The sequence below is a fragment of the Phallusia mammillata genome, chromosome 6 (assembly GCF_965637545.1).
Source record: "Phallusia mammillata chromosome 6, kaPhaMamm4.hap1.1, whole genome shotgun sequence".
NCBI lineage: Eukaryota > Metazoa > Chordata > Ascidiacea > Phlebobranchia > Ascidiidae > Phallusia > Phallusia mammillata.
This window is the reverse complement of record NC_137257.1, coordinates 12,441,951-12,448,623: the sequence shown is the minus strand read 5'-3', so window position 1 is coordinate 12,448,623 and position 6,673 is coordinate 12,441,951. Positions and strand designations below refer to the sequence as shown.

The window sequence follows — 6,673 nt, the reverse complement described above, 5'->3', positions numbered from 1 at the left end:
TATGAGATAAGTGTGGCCCACGTGGACACAATCTTTGATAGTCATGATTAGAGATGTACCGAATATTCGGTTTGCCGAATTTATTCGGCCGAATCGGCCACTTTTGCAAAGATTCGGTTTCGGCCGAATAATTTATTGCGATTCGGCCGAAACCGAATCTTTTACGAACACACATTTAAAGCGTAAAGGTGTCTTTTCTTGTTAGTACCAACGAAAATCGCGTCAATCATTAATTTTTTAACACAATATCGCTTTTCCAGCTGCAGACAAAAAAATCGGTAATTCATTGTCGGATTGGAAATCATGATTGAGGCAACCAAAATAAGGACGAAACACAACCATTCTGAACGAATAGCCAGGTAGTTAAACTTATGTTTTCATGTGAAACGCGTAGGGTACGACTTCGCGTGACGTCATAAATGATTCGGTTGATTCGGCCGAATTTATTCGGTAAAACCACCGAATATTCGGTTTCGGCCGAATCGAAATTTCGCCGATTCGGTACATCATTAGTCATGATACCAAAAAAGGTAAACTAATACCTCATTTCATTCCGACAGTTCATTCTGTTCATACAGCTTCGTTCATTTCATTCCGACAGTTCAGTCTGTTCATACAGCTTCATTCATTTCATTCCGTCAGTTCATTCTGCTTCTACAGCGTCATTCATTCTATTCCGACAGTTCATTCTGTTCATACAGCTTCGTTCATTTCATTCCGACAGTTCATTCTGCTCCTACAGCGTCATTCATTCTATTCCGACAGTTCATTCCGTTCCGACCATTCATCAAATTAGTTTTGGCCCTATTCATTCCATTCCGACAATTCCGACCATTCCGTAAATTAGTGAGCGTTCCGACCATTCATCATTCCGTACATTAGTGTTACCCGTATTTAATACCCGTAACCCCAAACATTTACCTGGACCCCCAAGTTCTTTTCCTACTGCAGATTTAACATCTGATAATGCAACACTCTTGTCAGTGTAGGATATGTTGAAATACTTTAAGCGCCTACACAAGGTTCTTAAGCTCCAGGAATATTCAGAAAATTCTTTTTCAACAAAATCTAAAATTTCAGTTCTTTTCATTGACTGTTCCACATACAAGTTCAGTTTCTGGAACAGTTGTTCGTCGTCTTTCCAATCAGCCATATATGTTTGCGGAGACAAAATGCTGAGTGCAAACTGCCAACGTCAAAAGCTCAAAACGTGTAATTGATCTTAGTTTTTATTGAATATATCTTTCAAAAAACACTTGCAATATATCGTTATTGTTTTATTTTTAGATATTCAGTATGTTTTATAATTAATCAACAACAAACGTAGGCGTACAGTTCCCAAATGCTGCAGGTTCTGGTTCTCACACACAAACATATACACCATTATCATTTCGCCGAAATGCGAAGTACAAAAATTGTTAATGAGCGTTACGCATCACTGCGTGTAGTTTCCAAAATTTTTTTTAAACAAAACGTAAACGTGGTCCAGGTAAGTACTAATATCGACATTGTGAGGTATGGGAGAAAACGTCCCACACACAAACGTGTAGATAGGGTATATTCAACGAACACTATAACCAGGAAGGCCGACTCATTGTTCTCGTCACGCATGAGTGACACGGGATTAAATGCATAGTGTCCAATGTTTAGAAGAAAATAAAAATACATTCCGCGCCTAATATTTTTCTATAAATTGGCACAGATGTGTGTTAGAGAAAGTAGTTTCAACTCGTAGAGCCCAATTTGTGGTCTCTTTTCGTATTTGCCAACGAAATGACTTTTACCGATGTATGGTCGCAAATGTCGCCCACACTTAAACGCACATACAGTATAGTGCATAATGTTCAGAACAAAATAAAAATACATTCCGCGCCTAATATTTTTCTATAAGTTGGCATGGGCCCTGGTTGGGAAACACTGGTATAGTGCATAATGTTTTATTTTGTTCTGAACATTGAACCCTATAATGTACATGCGTTTAGGTGTAAGCAACATTTGCGAGTGCGACCATACATCGGTAAAAGTCATTTCGTTGGCAAATACGAAAAGAGACCAAAAATTGGGCTTTACGAGTCGAAACTGCTTGCTCTAACACACATCTGTGCCAATTTTTAGAAAAATATTAGGCGCGGAATGTATTTTTATTTTGTTCTGAACATTTGACCCTACACTGTACATCCGTTTAGGTGTGAGCAACATTTGCAACCATACATCGGTAAAAGTCATTTCGTTGGCAAATACGAAAAGAGACCACAAATTGGACTTTACGAGTTGAAACTACTTGCTCTAACACACATCTGTGCCAATTTGTAGAAAAATATTAGGCGCGGAATGTATTTTTTTTTGTTCTGGACATTAGGCCCTACACTGTACATCCGTTTAGGTGTGAGCGACATTTGCAACCATACATCGGTAAAAGTCATTTCGTTGGCAAATACGAAAAGAGACCACAAATTGGACTTGATGAGTCGAAACTACTTGCTCTAACACACATCTGTGCCAATTTATAGAAAAATATTAGGCGCGGAATGTATTTTTATTTTGTTCTGAACATTGGACGCTATATTGTATATGCGTTTGTGTATGAGCGACATTTGCGAGCATACATCGGTAAAAGTCATTTCGCTGGCAAATAGTGTTTGAAACCTGAAATGTGATTTTGCAAGCTGATACTTTTTCTCCCAGACCTCAAAATGTCGATTTGTACTTGCATTGACCACGTTTTATGGTTTTAAAAAAAATGTGAAAATGAAAAAATTTTTTTGGTAATTACACGCAGTGGTGCGTAACGCTTATTCACAATTCTCGCACTTTTCATTTCGGCGAAATGATGATGGTATATTAATGCGTATATGTACAGAATTGTTCGATGTTCAGATTTGATTAAAAATACATTCCGCTCATGATATTTTTCTATAAATTGGCACAGAGGTACCTTAGAGCAAGCAGTTTAAAGATATAGCGCGATCTTTTTGGTTTCAATCACTATTTGCCAACGAAATGATTTTAACCGACACCAGTTTACACAGACCCCTCAAACATTAATGCGTATTTTTACAGAATTGTTCGATGTTCCAATTCGATTAAAAATACATTCCGCGCATGATATTTTTCTATAAATTGGCACAGAGGTACCTTAGAGCAAGCAGTTTAAAGGTATAGCAGGATATTTTTTGTTTCTATATTGCCAACAAAATGGCTTTCATCGAAACCGGCAAATTAAAGAGTTCTCACACAGACTTTTAGCACATAAAGTTTACCTCTGAAGAAACAAAACACTGCCGGTATTGGTAAAAAGCCACTACACCACGTCAAGGTTCCGGCATTTGTAGTGGTTTTTATTTTACAGACAAAATCCTCATTTCACCATCACTTTGTCGAATGAGGCAAAAAACTGATTTAAATGGTATAATTCCATTAGTATGTTACACCGTTATATTGTAATATTCATTAAATTAGGCGTTTATGGTGCTGTTACAGCAATTTGGGTTTATGGTCAGAATAATTGCTGAGTCAGCACCATAAACGCCTATGCTCTTTTGCGCCACCTACCAGAAGTTCCTAGGTCGGGCCAAAGGTGAAGCTCAGTGTTAACGGTTGGGTGTTTTTTGAAGCATAATGGCGGTCACGGTTGCCATTGTGGCGGGTTTGTCGCCAAATATCACAATTTTGGCGTTTTGTGAGAGTGGTTGGCACCAAAAATTGCAACTGGCGGTTTGGCGGATATTTTTGTAAAATTTGGCGGTTTGTAGAACTGGTTGGCAGTTGGCACCCAAGCTTTTTGATGAAAGTTTGGGCATTGTTTGTCAAAGGGTTATCTATTTGCGCAATAAAATCTAAGATAGATTTGGTAGCTGCGCTTTTACAATGCAGGTTAAGGTTATCTTTCATTGAATGACTGCCTGCGTCATGAATGCTCCTGTTTGGCCAACCAATGCAATTGTTGTCTCTGATTAGACATTAGAAAATAAGATGGGAATTCGACTGTTTGTGTCGGAAGTGACATTGAAGGTAAATAGTTTTACATGTTCAAAAATGTCATTTAAAAAGTGGAAACCAGCTTACGACAGGTTTTGCAGCAGATTAAATGAACCGAACATTATTACTTAACAATAGCTCGGTAACAAGCATATTATTACGTCATTGATGGATGTGTCAAAAAGCCATTATGTGATACCTTCACTGTATCTGTTGTTACATCTGATAAGGTTCTTGTATGTAAATCTTACTTCCGTTAAAAAAGTATTTGCCAACCTGCCACATACTTCAGTGATCGGTAATATTCTGTTTATTGCACTATTATGATACACTGGGATTTGCAAGAATGAGTAGAACTGTCAGATGATTTTTGCTCTGAAATACCGTTTATCGAACGGCACTGTGACGATAGTATTGCCCTCTCTTTTCAAAATAGCGTAAATTTTTAGGATGATAGGATAAGGGCGGTGATATTTGTTTAATTGCGCACCACACGATTTCATTTTATCTGGTTAGATAACTGTATTAAATCCCCAGTTTTACGGGTTAGTAACAGTAAATTTAGCATCATCATGGATATTTTGCAGACAGTTCTTCTTTCTCTGTGTAGCAGTTTGTAACGTCACAAAGCGCAACACAAAATACTTTAATCGCGAGAAAAATGGTGAAACATATTCTTTGTAACAGTAGGCTACCAGTTTGGCCACTTTTAAAATGATATTTGACAAGGCAAAATTCTGAACATTAATTTCTTGCCAACAACATGTCTATTTGGAATTACTCGAGAGTCAAAAAGTCAACGCAAAAATAACTAGAAGAGTGGCTTTCTGATATACTTCCATTTTATATATTCTACATGATATTTACCAATTTACTATACACATCATTTGATCTACACATATGATTGTTTTTGTAAACAAAAACAAATGGGTCCCCACACTCGCGTTTGTGCGAATTTACAGTAAACAAATGTTGCGGTGATTTTTAGATTCTTAAGGACAAATTTTTAGAAAGCATTACCCCAACAATAAAAAAAATATTGTTCGTATTCTTTTTGCACTATTATTATCATATAATTACAAAAACATTAAAAAACGTAACAAATACTTTAAATGAATCTCTTGCTTTGACCATAGTATACTAACATGGTAGTCCAGCTCCTCTTTTCCTCTCGTTTCTTTTATTATCCTGCGCATTTCGGTTACGCATGAATAACACTGCACGTCGCCTGAAGTTTTGTATGAGGTACATGGTTAACAGCTAGTTTTGAAAAGCCGCTGGCGACAAATCTGTGTCTGTTTTAAAGTTTTTTAGTTATTGGGTTTATTGTTTAATGTATGTAGAGCTATTAAAACGTTTTTAGCTTTCAATTGTATGAACTCTTTAAAGTATATTTTTAAAAACTTATAGACAGGCATCTTTTTTGTAAGAATTGCTTTAAAATTGCGGCAATGAACCGAATTGGCGAGGCAAGGTTTTTCAGCATGTTACTACACTAGCCAACATGTCCTATGTCTTATCATCATGTGCGCTGATGAGACCTTACAAGTCAAAACAGTGAGCAGTATTTGCAGCTTACTTATCATCTATCTATTGGCTTATTAATCATATTGTCATCACTTTGGTTCCCCAGCAGTTGCTTAGGCATTAAAAATCAGTTTTTTTTCTGTGGTTTATACCCATTTGTGGTATTGAACAGATTTGGTGAGGAATTAATGTTCTGCCTGTTACTTCCAACAAACTGGAGGGCCATCAGATGGCTACACTAACCAATATGGCATATGTCTTTTAATCAGCTGTACTGATGAGACCTTATAGGTCGAAACAGTGTGCACTGTTTACTTCTACAGCTTCTGTTTTCAAAATCCTATAATTAGTAAATCACTTGGCTTTATACTGCACTCGGATACGATTTTCATAGTAGCCTACTGTTAGCTATAACATTATTATTAAAAAGCTAACATAAAGTAGTTTCATATTTTGTAATTTGAAAAAAGAAGCACATTTGTGCAGAAAGTACAGGCACTTTTGACAGTCATTTTGATTTATTTTTCAGAGCTCCTCTTTTAGACCTTTGGAACATTTTAGAAAAGAGCTTTTTGGCAAACGTGAACGACAAGACATGAATAAATAAATCCACGAATATTAAAACCTATTGGGTACTTTCTCTTTATCCATATCAACTTTCAGAATATCACATGTCCTATTTTGGAAACTTTCATAATGAGGATCATAGAAAACTTTTGCAATACACAAAAAAAGTCTAGCTTGTTGGTTGGCTAAAAAACTTTCTCTCATTTCAGGTACACACTTTGAGAAAGTTGAAGTAACTCTAATGAAGGATAAGTGAGACTTCCAGGCCCTTGCTCCATAAAAGAAACCAGCTGGCCCTGCGATTGCATGGTGGACAACTTGCTAACAATTTTACTTACTTTTGCAAAATTGTTTTTTGCCTTGAACAAAACATCACCTTCCAAATACTTTAAACTCCATGTTACTTATCACAGTATTTGACTGTTTTTCTGCACCACTTTATTAGTTGTTTATGATGTCTAGAAATTGTTTTTGTACCTTGATTTTTTTTCAAATAAACTTTTTGCTTCACATCACTCTTTTGCATGGTTTCTCATCTAATCAGTTCTTTTAGGAAAAATCTACCTCTTGTTGACAGTTTAAAATGAGTAACTTTGGAAAA

General features: G+C 36.4%; 1 long non-coding RNA gene across 2 annotated transcripts; it reads left to right on the top strand.

Moving 5' to 3' along the window:
• Positions 1-5,109: 5,109 nt before the first annotated feature.
• On the top strand, positions 5,110-6,587 carry LOC145232982 (uncharacterized). 2 transcript variants are annotated; one of them, XR_013860984.1, is made up of 3 exons: positions 5,110-5,535; positions 6,035-6,137; positions 6,282-6,587. It is a non-coding gene; the product is annotated as an uncharacterized LOC145232982 (long non-coding RNA). The 2 variants fall into 2 exon arrangements; XR_013860983.1 differs by having other exon boundaries at positions 5,110-6,137.
• The last annotated feature ends 86 nt before the right edge of the window (positions 6,588-6,673 follow it).